Source organism: Ranitomeya imitator, chromosome 1 (assembly GCF_032444005.1).
Source record: "Ranitomeya imitator isolate aRanImi1 chromosome 1, aRanImi1.pri, whole genome shotgun sequence".
In the NCBI taxonomy this organism is placed as follows: Eukaryota; Metazoa; Chordata; class Amphibia; order Anura; family Dendrobatidae; genus Ranitomeya; species Ranitomeya imitator.
In genome coordinates this window covers 259,031,310-259,048,100 of record NC_091282.1, presented here as the reverse complement: position 1 = coordinate 259,048,100, position 16,791 = coordinate 259,031,310, and the positions used below count along the sequence as shown (strand labels likewise).

General features: G+C 50.5%; 1 long non-coding RNA gene across 1 annotated transcript in view; it reads left to right on the top strand.

Moving 5' to 3' along the window:
* Positions 1 to 233: 233 nt before the first annotated feature.
* LOC138657723 (uncharacterized) overlaps positions 234 to 16,791 on the top strand; it is a 314,892-nt gene continuing 298,334 nt past the window's right edge. Inside the window, exon 1 of the long non-coding RNA XR_011317155.1 lies at positions 234 to 320. This is a non-coding gene — a long non-coding RNA (uncharacterized lncRNA). The remainder of the gene's footprint in view (positions 321 to 16,791) is intronic.

Below are 16,791 nucleotides of genomic sequence, written 5' to 3'. Positions count from 1 at the left end.
CTTCTATTTTGATGTTGTGGTTCTCTTTTCCTTTTCTTCTTCCCATCCCTCTCCTCTCTCTTCCCCCTCCTCTCCTCTCTCTTCCCCCTCCTCTCCTCGCTCTGCATTCCTCGGCTTATCTCTTTGTGCCTGGGTACGTTCCTCTGGACGCTTGTGCAATGCGACTCAGTATTGAGTCGGCTTTGCACAGACGCCGCTCATCTCCATGGAGACTCTGTACACTTCCGGTTTACCTTTCCCTCTGTGCGGCCAGCGTGTGCCTCCCCACTTCCGCCTCCTGCATGGCGGCGACCCAACTGTTTACACTCTGGATGTCACCGGTTAGTATAAATATGTGATTCGATCACCACTACGCTCACTTCCCCTGACGAAGCCGCGGTGGCGGCGATACGCGTGGGGCGGTTTCCTTTCACCCCATTTTTTGCATCCTTATGCCGGACATTTAGGCATGGACACCTGTTTAGGATCTCATGGCTGGTTCAGGTGCGGGTGATGGCTCAAGCTCTTCTTTTACTTAGTTGAACAGATTGACATTTTGGCGCTATGTCACCCTTTAGGTCTGTATAGGTATTATACCTCATTATTACTTATGTCTTCATCCAGATTCTATTAGGGGGTATTCTTTTCATAGCGGAGCCACTGTGAATTATTATATCTATGTGGGCTCTGGTCTCGGCTGTTATAGTGTCTGAGGTATTATATCCTGTGTTCAACTCAGTTTCATTGCATGGTACATATGATACAGCCATATGGATTTATTTCCTACAGATATATATATATATATATACGTGGGTGATTTATATAGAATATTGTGTTTTTAGTGTTTTTATTCGTTGTTTTGTGGTGTTTTGAATAAACGTTTTTGCATTTTCATATTACATATGGTTGTGCGAGCCTTCTTGTAGTCCACTCTTCTTTCTGTTTGTTCAGCTAGCACTTCCAGGCTAAAACTGGCGGTGTTATGAGCCCAGGGTCAGCAGGAGGAGGAGAGGAGCAGAGTGTAGGCCGAAGCCTGCACTGGTGGCAGCTTTTGTTCTGTTGTGCCTGCGTGGCGTTTGCAGGTCACGTTGCCGGCTACATAGCTGGGGAACAGCTGGCGGTGCTGAACCCCACTAACACATTGGCTGGTGTTTTTCTCTGTGCAGCTAGCATGTCCGGGCAAAAACTGGTGGTGTTATGAGCCCAGGGTCAGCAGGAGGAGGAGAGGAGCAGAGTGTAGGCCGAAGCCTAGTTGAACCAATTTCAAAGGTAACCTTTAACCCCCCCTCAGGTGTTGCAAGGTACAAGAGCCACACCTTGTGCAGCATTAATGCTGCACAAGTAAAAGGTTGCTCTATTTAGTTTGCTCCTTGTACACGCTGAATAAAACACGTACACTATTTAGCCCATTATACTGTCAAACAGTAGTGGAGGCGTGACTTGTCTTTTTAAGGAGATGCAGCACAGGTGTCAAAATTTACACCTAGGTGCTGGGCGCAGATTCCTGAGCGTTGTTATTTGCTGTACAGGAGCCTGCGCTCTTGTTATCCCTTGACCATGCGCTGTGAGCGATGCCTGTCTTCTCACCTCATTTCATGTTGGCCGGTGCGGTTAGCGATGGCCATGAAACCCAGACCCGCAGTGTCTTTTAATAAAATCACACTGCAGAGCTGGGATTCGTGACCTTGCGCAGTAAATTTTGTCGCCTGTCCCTCATGTCCTTACACCTGCATCAGACTGGGCGGCCTCATCTGATCCCTTCTCGCATGCCGCGGCCATGAGGCCGCACATTCTGAAGAAGGCGGAAGGAGATGAGTAAAGACAGGCGAAGATATCCACTGCTCGTGCCCATCAATCACACCCTCGCAGTCAAAATAAGTAAGACAACGAGGAGCGTGGTTTCAGGCAGGGCGGACGCACAGCCGCAGCCAGCCAACCAAAGATGTCAGAAGACGGGCAGCGCTAACAAGGGGGGTGCTGCGTGTCATTAAAAAGGAAAGTCACACCTCAGGGACATTGTAATGGTCTGTAATGAGACACATTTTTTACGTGTTTAATTAAACGTGGGCAAGTAGACAAAGTCAGCCACCTTGTACAAATGCAGCAGTACTGCTGTACAAGGTGGCTGTTATACATAGAAACACCTTGGGGTGGGTGGCAGGGTCCCTTTAATTTCAGTTCATGTGCCTGCGTGGCGTTTGCAGGTCACGTTGCCGGCTACACAGCAGGGGAACAGCTGGCGGTGCTGAACCCCACTAACACATTGGCTGGTGTTTTTCTCTGTGCAGCTAGCACTTCCGGGCAAAAACTAGCGGTGTTGGAGCCCATGGTCAGCAGGAGGAGGAGAGGAGCAGAGTGTAGGCCGAAGCCTGCACTGGTGGCAGCTTTTGTTCTGTTGTGCCTGCATGGCGTTTGCAGGTCACGTTGCCGGCTACACAGCTGGGGAACAGCTGGCGGTGCTGAACCCCACTAACACATTGGCTGGTGTTTTTCTCTGTGCAGCTAGCACGTCCGGGCAAAAACTGGCGGTGTTAGAGCCCAGGGTCAGCAGGAGGAGGAGAGGAGCAGAGTGTAGGCCAAAGCCTAGTTGAACCAATTTCAAAGGTAACCTTTAACCCCCCTCAGGTGTTGCAAGGTACAAGAGCCACACCTCGTGCAGCATTAATGCTGCACAAGTAAAAGGTTGCTCTATTAATTTTGCTCCTTGCACACGCTGAATAAAACACGTACACTATTTAGCCCATTCTACTGTAAAACAGTAGTGGAGGCGTGACTTGTCTTTTTAAAGAAAAGCAGCCCAGGTGTCGAAAATAACACCTTGGTGCATGGGCGCAGCTTCCTGAGCGTTGTTATTTGCTGTACAGGAGTCTGCGCTCTTGTTATCCCTTGGCCATGCGCTGTGAGCGCTTCCTGTCTTCTGACCTCATTTCATGTTGGCCGATGCGGTTAGCGGTGGACATGAATCCCAGACCCACAGTGTGTTTGGAAAAAATCACACTGCGTGGCTGGGATTCGTGCCCTTGTGCAGTTAATATGTTTGCCGCTCACACATGTCCTTACACCTGCTTCAGACTGGGCGGCCTCATCTGATCCCTTATCGCATGCCGCGGCCATGAGGCCGCACAGTCTGAAGAAGGCGGAAGGAGATGAGCTAAGTCAGGCGAACATATGCACTGCACATGTCCATCAATAACACCCTCGCAGCCAAAATATATGAGACAACGAGGGGCGTTGTGTTGGGCAGGGCGGACGCACAGGCACAGGCAGCCAACCAATGATGTCAGAAGACGGGCAGCGCTACCAAGGGTGGTGCTGCGTATCATTAGAAAGGAAAGTCACACCTCAGGGACAGTGGAATGGTCTCAATGAGACACATTTTGTACGTGTTGAGTTCCACATGGGCAAGGAGAAAAAGTCAGCCACCTTGTACAAATGCAGCAGTACTGCTGTACAAGGTGGCTATTATACATAGAAACACCTGGGGGTGGGGGGCAAGCTCCCTTCAATGTCAGTTCATGTGCCTGCGTGGCGTTTGCAGGTCACGTTGCAAGCTACACAGCAGGGGAACAGCTGGCGGTGCTGAACCCCACTAACACATTGGCTGGTGTTTTTCTCTGTGCAGCTAGCAATTCCGGGCAAAAACTAGCGGTGTTAGAGCCCAGGGTCAGCAGGAGGAGGAGATGAGCAGAGTGTAGGCCGAAGCCTCCACTGGTGGCAGCTTTTGGTCGGTTGTGCCAGCGTGGCTTGTGCTGGACACGATGCCGGCTACACAGCAGGGGAACAGCTGGCGGTGCTGAACCCCACTAACACATTGGCTGGTGTTTTTCTCTGTGCAGCTAGCACTTCAGGGCAAAAACTAGCGGTGTTAGAGCCCAGGGTCAGCAGGAGGAGGAGAGGAGCAAAGTGTAGGCCGAAGCCTAGTTGAACCAATTTCAAAGGTAACCTTTAACCCCCCTCAGGTGTTGCAAGGTACAAGAGCAACACCTTGAACAGCATTAATGCTGCACAAGTCAAAGGTTGCTCTCTTCATTTTGCTCCTTGCACACGCTGAATAATACACGTACACTATTTTAGCCCATTCTACTGTAAAACAGTAGTGGAGGCGTGACTTGTCTTTTTAAAGAAAAGCAGCACAAGTGTCGAAAATAACACCTTGGTGCATGGGCGCAGCTTCCTGAGCGTTATTTGCTGTACAGGAGTCTGCGCTCTTGTTATCCCTTGGCCATGCGCTGTGAGCGCTTCCTGTCTTCTGACCTCATTTCATGTCGGCCGTTGCGGTTAGCGATGGACATGAATCCCAGACCCACAGTGTGTTTTCTAAAAATCACACTGCGTGGCTGGGATTCGTGGCCTTGTGCAGTAAATATGTTTGCCGCTCACACATGTCCTTACACCTGCTTCAGACTGGGCGGCCTCATCTGATCCCTTATCGCATGCCGCGGTCATGAGGCCACCCAGTCTGAAGAAGGCGGAAGGAGATGAGTGAACACAGGCAAACATATGCACTGCACATGCCCATCAATCACACCCTCGCTGTCCAAAAAAATAAGACACCGAGGGGCTTTGTTTCGAGCAGGGCAGACGCACAGGCGCAGCCAGCTAACCAATGATGTCAAAAGACGGGCAGCGCTAACAAGGGTGGTGCTGCGTATCATTAGAAAGGAAAGTCACACCTCAGGGACAGTGGAATGGTCTCAATGAGACACATTTAGTACTTGTTTAATTAAACGTGGGCAAGGAGAAAAAGTCAGCCACCTTGTACAAATGCAGCAGTACTGCTGTACAAGGTGGCTGTTATACATAGAAACACCTGGGGGTGGGGGGCAGGCTTCCTTCAATTTCAGTTCATGTGCCTGCGTGGCTGTCACGCCCGCACATACTTACCCATCTTCTTCCATCCAGCGGCGCACTCGCGATCCCGTTCCTAGCCGCTCTGCTGCTTATTTCTCTGGGAGGTCGCGACCCGATAGCTCCGCCCCAACATGGCGGCGCCCATCGGCTATTTCTTCCCGGCGTCTTCCTAGGTAAGACGCCTTTGCTTTGTAGGTGCACTGTCTGCCGTCAGTGTCCCTATGCCCTAGGCTCCCCTGTACCAGTGTCTTTTCTCAGCCCAGTCTTTACTTTGTCTCAGTATCCTGCCAGTCCGTGTTCCTGATGTGTCCTGCCTGTCCGTGTTCCTGCTGTGTCCTGCCTGTCCGTGTTCCTGCTGTATCCTGCCAGTCCGTGTTCCTGCTGTATCCTGCCAGTCCGTGTTCCTGCTGTACCCTGCCAGTCCGTGTTCCTGCTGTGTCCTGCCAGCCCATGTTCCTGCTGTATCCTGCCTGTCCGTGTTCCTGCTGTATCCTGCCAGTCCGTGTTCCTGCTGTATCTTGCCAGTCTGTGTTCCTGCTGTATCCTGCCAGTCCGTGTTCCTGCTGTGTCCTGCCAGTCCGTGTTCCTGCTGTACCCTGCCAGTCCGTGTTCCTGCTGTGTTCTGCCGTTCCGTGTTCCAGTTCCGTGTTCCAGTCATTTTCAGTTAAGTCTTGTTTTCCTATTATTCCCTGCCATCCTTATAGCCTGTGGTTTCCTTCTTTATCTTGGGTCGCCCCTTTGGCTCTAGCTGTTGTGTCTCCATTCCCTCGAGATCCTGCTCCTAACACTCCCTGTATAGGGGGTGATTCCATCTGGTCCGCTCGACCCCGGGGGCTCTAGAGTCACGACCCAGAGGGTCCACTCTCGGATTTCTGCCCGAGTACTTACAGTAAGCAAAGGCCATGGACCCCGCTGGGGCCTCTGCTGCGCAGAAAGAGCTACTCTTTTTGCGAGAGAATCAGTCCCGCATGATGTCTTTCATGAAAGCTATGGATTCTCGCTTGTCCACGCTCCAGTCCTCCGATCCTGGCAACGCCGCTCTACTCGTTGGCTTACAGCAAGAGTTAGCTCAGCAGCGTGACACCCAGGCCCATATACTTAGTTATATGTCTTCAGCCGCTTCTACGTCTGCTCCTGCGTCCCACCCTCCACCCCGCTTGGCTAAACCGCCTCGGTACAATGGGGATCCTAAGTCCTGCCGAGGATTTCTAAACCAATGCCGTCTTCACTTTGAGCTTCTGCCCCAGCATTACCCGACGGATCGGTCCAAAGTTGCGTTTTTGATCTCCCATCTGGAGGGTGACGCCTTGGCATGGGTTAACCCACTCTGGGAGAGAGATGATCCCCTAGTCTCCCGGTTGTCTGAATTTTTGGAGACTTTCCGTCTTGTCTTTGACGAACCTGGACATCTGGCCTCTACAACTGAAGCTCTATTTTCTCTCCATCAGGGATCGTTATCCGTAGGCCAGTACGCTATTCAGTTCCGCACCCTCTCCTCTGACTTGGGCTGGAACAATGAGGCGTTGGTGGGTGCTTTCTGGCGGGGGCTCTCTGGGCGCATAAAAGATGAGTTAGCTGGTCGGGACACCCCTACTGTTTTGGAGGAATTAATTTCCTTAGCTACCCGTATTGACCTTCGGTTCCAAGAACGCGCCCGCGAGCGGAGATCTCTTCGCCCTTCTTCTGCCACCCGTAAGCCACTCAGTCCTCAGCCTAGAACCTCCTCTCAGGCGTCCGCACCAGAACCTATGCAAGTGGACCGTCTTAAGATGTCCGAACAACGTCGTAAGGAGAGGCGCACTCAGGGGTTATGTTTTTACTGCGGAAGTTCTGCTCATTTATTGCGCTCTTGCCCTGAACGTCCGGAAAACTCGTCCGCCTACGTCAGGTAAGAGAGGCCTCCCTAGGTGTATGTGATTCCTCTCAACCCCTTACTTTGTCCGTTCTTTTACATATTGCGGGCAAGGGCATTTCTCTAGATGCTTATGTGGATTTGGGCGCAGCAGGGAATTTTATCAGGTTGGAAGAGGTTTTGAAATTCTCCATTCCAGTCAAAACCTTAGAGGCTCCTGTGGTTCTTGCATCTGTGGATGGTAAACCTTTACAAGAGACCATTACTCAAGTAACACTTGAGGTGGAACTTCAAGTTGGGGCTCTGCACAAGGAGAGAATTGCATTTTATGTTTTAGCGGGTCTGTCTCATCCTATGCTCTTAGGTCTTCCTTGGTTACGGTTCCACGAGCCCGTTTTAGATTGGCGCAATGGCAATATCTTGCGCTGGGGTGAGCTTTGTCGGGAACGTTGTCTGCTGCCGGTGCGTCCTGTGGGGTCTTCCTCTAATTCTTCTCCTTCCTCTTCTCTTCCCGCTTTACCCTGTGTCTACAGCGCTTTTTCTGATGTCTTCAACAAGAAGGAGGCTGAGGGCCTTCCGCCTCACCGTCTCTATGATTGTCCCATAGATCTCGTGCCAGGAACTAATCCGCCCAGGGGCAGAATCTATCCTCTCTCTCCTGCTGAGACTCAAGCTATGTCTGAGTACATTCAAGAAAATCTTGCTAAAGGATTCATTCGCAAGTCTTCCTCACCGGCTGGAGCAGGGTTTTTTTTCGTGAAGAAGAAGGACGGTTCTCTCCGCCCCTGCATTGATTATCGAGGCTTAAACAACATCACGGTGAAGAACAAATATCCTCTGCCACTCATTCCGGAACTCTTCGACCGTCTGCGGGGTGCGCAAATTTTTACCAAATTGGATCTACGTGGCGCATACAATCTGGTTCGTATTCGTGCAGGCGACGAGTGGAAGACTGCCTTTAATACTCGTGACGGTCACTACGAATACTTGGTTATGCCGTTTGGTCTCTGCAACGCCCCCGCGGTTTTCCAGGAATTTGTGAACGATGTATTTTGGGATCTTCTCTACTCCTCAGTCGTGGTTTACCTTGACGACATTCTCATCTTTTCTCCGGATCTCTCCACTCACAGGCGAGATGTCCGCCGAGTTCTGCAAAGGCTAAGAGAGAATCATCTGTTCGCTAAGATTGAGAACTGCGTCTTTGAACAATCTTCTCTTCCCTTCCTTGGGTATATTGTCTCAAGATCTGGCTTAGAGATGGATCCAGAGAAGGTTTCGGCTGTCCTGAATTGGCCTCGTCCTCTTGGAACAAAAGCAATCCAACGTTTTCTTGGCTTTGCCAATTACTATAGACAATTTATTCCTCATTTTTCTTCCATGACCAAGCCTATCTCTGCCCTAGTTCGCAAGGGAGTCAATTCCGGTCTTTGGACCCCTGAGGCTGAAGAGTCCTTTCTGTCCCTTAAACAAAGTTTCGCTACGGCCCCTGTGCTTCATCGTCCTGATGCTAATAGACCGTTTGTCCTTGAGGTCGACGCATCCTCTATTGGAGCTGGAGCAGTACTTTTGCAAAGATCTTCGTCCGGACGTTTGGTGACCTGTGGTTTCTTTTCTAAAACTTTTTCCGCTCCTGAGCGTAACTACTCTATAGGGGATAAGGAACTATTGGCTATCAAGCTAGCCTTGGAGGAATGGCGTTGTCTTCTTGAGGGGTCTCTTCATCCTTTCACCATTTACACAGACCACAAGAATCTGGCCTATATTCAGTCAGCCCAAAGACTAAATCCACGACAAGCCAGATGGTCTTTATTCTTCGGACGATTTGAGTTTGAGCTTCATTTCCGACCCGGAAATAAGAATGTCAAAGCAGATGCTCTTTCGAGATCCTTTCAGCCTCAGGACATTGAGGATTCTCCGGCTCACATCATTGATCCTACGAAGATCGTCACTCTTGCTCCTCTAAGAGTGATTTCAACTCCTCCTGGCAAGACTCTTGTGGCTAATCAAGACAAGGAGAGAGTTTTACGTTGGGGTCACTCCTCCAAAATTGCAGGACATGTAGGAGTCAAGAAGACACTTTCTCTTATCTCTCGGCACTACTGGTGGCCATCTCTCCGACAAGACGTCACCAAATTCATCGCTTCTTGTCCTTCTTGTGCTAAAAATAAAGTTCCTAGGCAGCCTCCTTCCGGTCTCCTGCATCCTCTGCCTGTACCTTCCATTCCTTGGAGTTTTATAGCTATGGACTTCATCACTGATCTACCTTGTTCCTCGAATTGTTCTGTCATCTTGGTTGTTGTAGATCGGTTCTCTAAAATGGCTCACTTCATCACATTGCCTGGTCTGCCTTCCGCTCCTGAGTTGGCAAAGATCTTTTTACACCAAGTCTTCCGTCTTCATGGTTTCCCACATCATATCGTCTCTGACCGTGGAGTACAATTTACCTCACGTTTTTGGAGAGCTCTCTGCAGTCTATTAAAGGTTAACTTGGACTTCTCTTCCGCCTATCACCCTCAGTCCAACGGACAAGTGGAGCGAGTTAATCAAGTTCTGACTACATATCTGCGACATTTCTCCAATGCACACCAAGATGACTGGGTCTCTCTTCTCCCCTGGGCTGAATTCTCTTACAACAATCTTCCCAGCGAGTCTTCCTCCAAATCTCCCTTTTTTGTAGTCTATGGTCAACATCCGAACATTCCTCTTCCTGTTTCTCTCTCCTCGGGGGTACCGGCAGCGGATTTCTTGTCCCGGGAATTCTCTACAATTTGGAATGAGACCAAAGTGGCTCTTGAGAAAGCTAGCCTTAATATGAAAAAGTTTGCTGACAAGAAGCGTTTGGATGCTCCGCCATATTCTCCGGGTGATAAAGTTTGGCTCTCCTCTCGCTATATCAAGCTTAAAATTCCCTCTTGCAAACTGGGTCCTCGCTATATTGGTCCGTTTCCTATCTTGAGTCGCATTAATGATGTCTCTTATAAGTTGAAGCTACCTGCCTCTTTGCGCATTCCCAATGCCTTCCATGTGTCTCTTCTCAAACCCGCAGTCTTTAATCGTTTTCACTCCGCTACCTCTCCCTCTCCTCAGCTCTGTACTTCTGATGGAATCTTTAACGTTAAAGATATTCTTGCCAAAAAGGTAGTTAGGGGTAAAACTTATTTTTTGATTGATTGGGAGGGATTTGGTCCTGAGGAGAGGTCCTGGGAGCCTCGAGAGAACATCAATGCTCCCCTTATCATGAAAAGATTCCTTTCTAGCCTTAAAAAAAAAGGGGGACTAAGGAGGGGGGTACTGTCACGCCCGCACATACTTACCCATCTTCTTCCATCCAGCGGCGCACTCGCGATCCCGTTCCTCGCCGCTCTGCTGCTTCTTTCTCTGGCTCCCGGCGTCCAGCGTCTTTGCGCATGCGCGGTCGCGTCTCCTCCAGCGCTGAGCATTCTGGGAGGTCGCGACCCGATAGCTCCGCCCCAACATGGCGGCGCCCATCGGCTATTTCTTCCTGGCGTCTTCCTAGGTAAGACGCCTTTGCTTTGTAGGTGCACTGTCTGCCGTCAGTGTCCCTATGCCCTAGGCTCCCCTGTACCAGTGTCTTTTCTCTGCCCAGTCTTTACTTTGTCTCAGTATCCTGCCAGTCCGTGTTCCTGCTGTGTCCTGCCTGTCCGTGTTCCTGCTATGTCCTGCTTGTCCGTGTTCCTGCTGTATCCTGCCAGTCCGTGTTCCTGCTGTATCCTGCCAGTCCGTGTTCCTGCTGTACCCTGCCAGTCCGTGTTCCTGCTGTGTCCTGCCAGCCCGTGTTCCTGCTGTATCCTGCCAGTCCGTATTCCTGCTGTATCTTGCCAGTCCGTGTTCCTGCTGTATCCTGCCAGTCCGTGTTCCTGCTGTGTCCTGCCAGTCCGTGTTCCTGCTGTACCCTGCCAGTCCGTGTTCCTGCTGTGTTCTGCCGTTCCGTGTTCCAGTCATTTTCAGTTAAGTCTTGTTTTCCTATTATTCCCTGCCATCCTTATAGCCTGTGGTTTCCTTCTTTATCTTGGGTCGCCCCTTTGGCTCTAGCTGTTGTGTCTCCATTCCCTCGAGGTCCTGCTCCTAACACTCCCTGTATAGGGGGTGATTCCATCTGGTCCACTCGACCCCGGGGGCTCTAGAGTCACGACCCAGAGGGTCCACTCTCGGATTTCTGCCCGAGTACTTACAGTGGCGTTTGCAGGACACGTTGCCAGCTACACAGCAGGGGAACAGCTGGCGTTGCTGAACCCCACTGACACATTGACTGGTGTTTTTCTCTGTGCAGCTCGCATGTGTTAGAGCCCAGGGTCAGCAGGAGGAGGAGAGGAGCAAAGTGTAGGCCGAAGCCTGCACTGATGGCAGCTTTTGGTCGGTTGTGCCAGCGTGGCTTGTGCTGGACACGATGCCGGCTACACAGCAGGGGAACAGCTGGAGGTGCTGAACCCCACTAACACATTGGCTGTTGTTTTTCTCTGTGAAGCTCGCATTTCCGGGCAAAAACTAGCGGTGTTAGAGCACTGGGTCAGCAGGAGGAGGAGAGGAGCAAAGTGTAGGCCGAAGCCTGCACTGGTGGCAGCTTTTGGTCGGTTGTACCAGCGTGGCTTGTGCTGGACACGATGCCGGCTACACAACAGGGGAACAGCTGGCGGTGCTGAACCCCACTAACACATTGGCTGTTGTTTTTCTCTGTGAAGCTCGCATTTCCGGGCAAAAACTAGCGGTGTTAGAGCCCAGCAGGAGGAGGAGAGGAGCAGAGTGTAGGCCGAAGCCTAGTTGAACCAATTTCAAAGGTAACCTTTAACCCCCCCTCAGGTGTTGAAAGGTACAAGAGCCACACCTTGTGCAGCATTAATGCTGCACAAGTAAAAGGTTGCTCTATTTAGTTTGCTCCTTGCACACGCTGAATAAAACACGTACACTATTTAGCCCATTATACTGTCAAACAGTAGTGGAGGCGTGACTTGTCTTTTTAAGGAGACGCAGCACAGGTGTCAAAATTTACACCTAGGTGCTGGGCGCAGATTCCTGAGCGTTGTTATTAGCTGTACAGGAGTCTGCGCTATTGTGATCCCTTGGCCATGCGCTGTGAGCGCTGCCTGTCTTCTCACCTCATTTCATGTTGGCCGTTGCGGTTAGCAATGGATATGAATCCCAGGCCCGCAGTGTGTTTTCAAAAAATCACACTGCGTGGCTGGGATTCGTGGCCTTGTGCAGTAAATATGTTTGCCGCTCACACATGTCCTTACACCTGCTTCAGACTGGGCGGCCTCAGCTGATCCCTTATCGCCTACCACGGCCAGGAGGCCGCACAGTCTGAAGAAGGCGGCAGGAGATGAGTTAAGACAATCGAACATATGCACTGCACATGCCCATCAATCACACCCTCGCAGCCAAAATATATGAAACGAGGGGGGTTGTGTCGGGCAGGGCGGACGCACAGGCACAGGCAGCCAACCAATGATGTCAGAAGACGGGCAGCGCTACCAAGAGGGGTGGTGCGTGTCATTAAAAAGGAAAGTCACACCTCAGGGACATTGTAATGGTCTGTAATGAGACACATATTTTACGTGTTTAATTCTACGTGGACAAGGATAAAAAATCAGCCACCTTGTACAAATGCAGCAGTACTGCTGTACAAGGTGGCTGTTATACATAGAAACACCTGGGGGGGTGGGGGGCAGGCTCCCTTCAATTTCAGTTCATGTGCCTGCGTGGCGTTTGCAGGTCACGTTGCCGGCTACACAGCAGGGGAACAGCTGGCGTTGCTGAACCCCACTAACACATTGGCTGGTGTTTTTCTCTGTGCAGCTAGCACTTCCGGGCAAAAACTAGCGGTGTTTAAGCCTAGGGTCAGCAGGAGGAGGAGAGGAGCAGAGTGTAGGCCGAAGGCTGCACTGGTGGCAGCTTTTGTTCTGTTGTGCCAGCGTGGCTTGTGCTGGACACGTTGCCGACTACACAGCAGGGGAACAGCTGGCGGTGCTGAACCCCACTGACACATCACCTAGTGTTTTTTCTGTGTAGACAACACTTCCATGTGGCAACTGACAGTGTTGAAACCCAGGGAATCAAAGAGGAGCAGAGTGTAGGCCGAAGACTGCAGTGGAGCAAGTTGAAAGGGAACCTTTAACCCCCCCCCCAGGCATTTGTTGCTGAAAGAGCCATCTTGTACAGCAGTAATTCTGCACATGGAAAATGGTGGCTCCGAAAATTATGCTCCTTGCAAACGCTGAAGTACACACTCATATAATGTGTCCCCTCACACTGTCAAACCGTCCCGGAAGTGGGACTTTCCTTTGTAATGTGACACAGCAAAGCCGTCATTCCAACCCCGTTGGTGCCGTGCGCCACCTCCTCAACGTTGTTTGGTTCTGTCACGGAGCCCGCGCTGTAATGTTATCCCTTGGCCATGCACAGTTAGCGGTGCCCGTCTTCTGACATCATGTAGGTGTCAGGCTGGCAGTGCCTGTGCGTCCAAGCTGCCCGAGATCCAACCTTGCAGTGTCATCTAATGTAGTCCCACTGCGGGCCAGGGATCCATGGGCATGCGCAGTGCATATCATCGCCTCTCACTCACCTCCTTCCTGCTTCTTCAGACTGTGCGGCGTCACGGCCGTGGCATGCTATTAGGGATCAGCTGACGCCGCCTAGTCTGAAGAAGCGTGAAGAAGGGGAGTGAGAGGCTAGTATATGCACTGCGCATGGCCATGGATACCAGGCCCACTGTGGGATCACATTATACGACACTGCGAGGTGGGATTTCGGGCAGCGTGGACGCACAGGCGCAGCCAGGACGACAACAAATGATGTCAGAGGACGGGCAGCGCAAACTGTGCATGGCCAAGGGATAACATAACAGCGCAGGGTCCATGACGGAATCAAACAACGCTAAGGAGCCAGCGCACGGTGGCAAGGGGGTAGCAATGACGGCTGTGCTGCGTCACATTACAAAGGAAAGTCCCACCTCCGGGACGGTTGGACGGTGTGAGGGGACACATTACATGAGTGTGTAGTTCAGCGTTTGCAAGGAGCATAATTTCAAGAGCGACCTTTCCCTTGTGCAGTATTAGTGCTGCACATGGTGGCTCTTTCAGTAACAAACGCCTAGGGGGGGGGACAGGTCCCCTTACATTTTAGTTGTGCCAGCGTGGCGGTCGCATGACACGTTGCCGGATACACAGCTGGGGATCAGCTGACGTTACTGAACCCCAATAACAGAGGAGCGACTGTTGACTGTGCAGACAGCACTTCCAGGCACCAACTGGCGGTGTTAGAGCCCAGGGACAGCAGGAGGAGCAGATTGGAGGTATTGCCGCACACACAGCTGGGGATCAGCTGACGTTACTGAACCCCAATAACAGAGGAGCGACTGTTAACTGTGCACACAGCACTTCCAGGCACCAACTGGCGGTGTTAGAGCCCAGGGACAGCAGGAGGAGCAGATTGGAGGTATTGCCGCACACACAGCTGGGGATCAGCTGACGTTACTGAACCCCAATAACAGAGGAGCGACTGTTAACTGTGCACACAGCACTTCCAGGCACCAACTGGCGGTGTTAGAGCCCAGGGACAGCAGGAGGAGCAGATTGGAGGTATTGCCGCACACACAGCTGGGGATCAGCTGACGTTACTGAACCCCAATAACAGAGGAGCGACTGTTAACTGTGCACACAGCACTTCCAGGCACCAACTGGCGGTGTTAGAGCCCAGGGACAGCAGGAGGAGCAGATTGGAGGTATTGCCGCACACACAGCTGGGGATCAGCTGACGTTACTGAACCCCAATAACAGAGGAGCGACTGTTAACTGTGCACACAGCACTTCCAGGCACCAACTGGCGGTGTTAGAGCCCAGGGTCAGCAGGAGGAGCAGAGGAACAGAGTGTAGGCCGAAGCCTGATTGGAGCAAGTTGAAAGGGAACCTTTAACCCCCCCCCCCAAGACGTTTGTAGCTGAAAGAGCCATCTTGTGCAGCACTAAGGATGCAAAAGGAAAAGGTTGCTCTTTTAATTATGCTCCTTGCAAACACTGAAGTAAACACTAAAAATGTGTCCCCTTATACCGTTAAACCGTCCCGGAGGTGCGAATTTCCTTCGTAATGGGACACAGCACAGCTGTCATTCCTATCCCCTTGGTGCCGTGCGCTGCCTCCTCAGCTTTGTTTTAGGCCGGCGTCACACACAGCGTAAAACAATACGGTCCGTATATTACGGCCGTAATACGCTGAAAAGTCCCGAAAAAAGTGGTCCGTAGCTCCTCCGTAGGCAGGGTGTGTCAGCGTTTTTTGCGCATGGCATCCTCCGTATGTAATCCGTATGGCATCCGTACTGCGTGGTTTTCTCGCAGGCTAGCAAAACCAACATACCGCTATAGAAGTGATCCATGTGTCCCAAAAAGAAAAGAAAATATATATATACTGTCTATATATATATATATATATATATATATATATATGTGTCAGTAGACACATATATTAGAGAGAAAAGCCGGTAATTCAGTGCGGTGTACAGTAAAATCACACTGACAGCTTACAGTAGAATAGGTAGGGAGCTTTCTAGGTAATTTCCCACGATCTATGAACAGCCAGCAGAGGGCGCCTCACCGCAAATTAAGCTAAATATAGATCATTGATCTATTTTTAGCCTCATTCCCTGGGGTTTTGCAGCGAGGAGCAGCGTGCATTAGCACAGCTCCTTGCTGCAAAATGTTTTAACCCCTTCAGAAGGATTTACATCGTTGGACGTTACAGATCTGCGGAGGGTAAGTATATTGTTGGTTTATTATGTTTTTTTACTCACAGAACGAGGGTCTTCAGTGACTGGATTGGGCGTTGAATAAAATACTGCAACAACCATTGTTTTTATTTCATTAAAATAATTTTAAAAAATGTGTTTGTGTTTTATTTAACCCTTTACTAGTATTGGATTAATAATGGATAGGTGTCATAATTGACGCCTCTCCATTATTAATTAGGCTTAATGTCACCTTACAATAGCAAGGTGGCATTAACCCTTCATTACCCCATATCCCACCGCTACACGGGAATGGGAAGAGAGTGGCCAAGTGCCAGAATAGGCGCATCTTCCAGATGTGCCTTTTCTGGGGTGGCTGGGGGCAGATATTTTTAGCCAGGGGGGGGCCAATAACCGTGGACCCTCTCCAGGCTATTAATATCTGCCCTCAGTCACTGGCTTTACTACTCTGGCGGAGAAAATTGCGCGGGAGCCCACGCCAATTTTTTCCGCCATTTAACCCTTTATTTTAAGAGCTAGAACGGCCAAATTTTGCAGATACACACTACTGACATTAGTAGTGTGGAATCTGCAAAAAAAATGGAGACAAGACATGGTTTACTGTATGTAAACCATGTCTCAAATCATGTCGGGTTTTAGGAAGGAGAAGGAAAAAGCCGGTAATTGAATTACCGGCTTTCAAGCTGTCTAGCGCTGGAATAAATATTAATATATATACATATATGTGTCTAATGACATATATATATATATATATATACCTATTCTATGTGTACACATTTATTCTACCTATTCTACTGTAAGCTGTCAGTGTGATTTTACTGTACACCGCACTGAATTACCGGCTTTTCTCTCTAACAGCGCTGCATATTTCTCGCAAGTCACACTGCTTATCCGTGTGTAATCCGTATTTTTCACGCTTCCATAGACTTTCATTGGCGTATTTCTTGCGCAGTACGGTGACAAACGCAGCATGCTGCGATTTTGTACGGCCGTAGAAAGCCGTATAATACTGATCAGTAAAATACGGCAAATAGGAGCAGGGGCATAGAGAATAATTGTGCCGTATTTTTTGCGAGTTTTACGGACGTAGATTCTGCGCTCTTACGTCCGTAAAACTCGCATGTGTGACGGCGGCCTTAAGCTGTCACGGAGCCTGCGCTGTTCTGTTAGCCCTTGGCCATGCCCAATTAGCGCTGCCTGTCTTCTGACATAATTTGGTGTCAGGCTATCAGTGCCTGTGCGTCCACGCTGCTCCAGATCCCACCTCGCAGTCTCGTCTAACGTAATCCCACTGTGGGCCTTGGATCCATGGGCATGCACAGTGCGTATACTCGACTCTCACTCCCCTCCTTCCC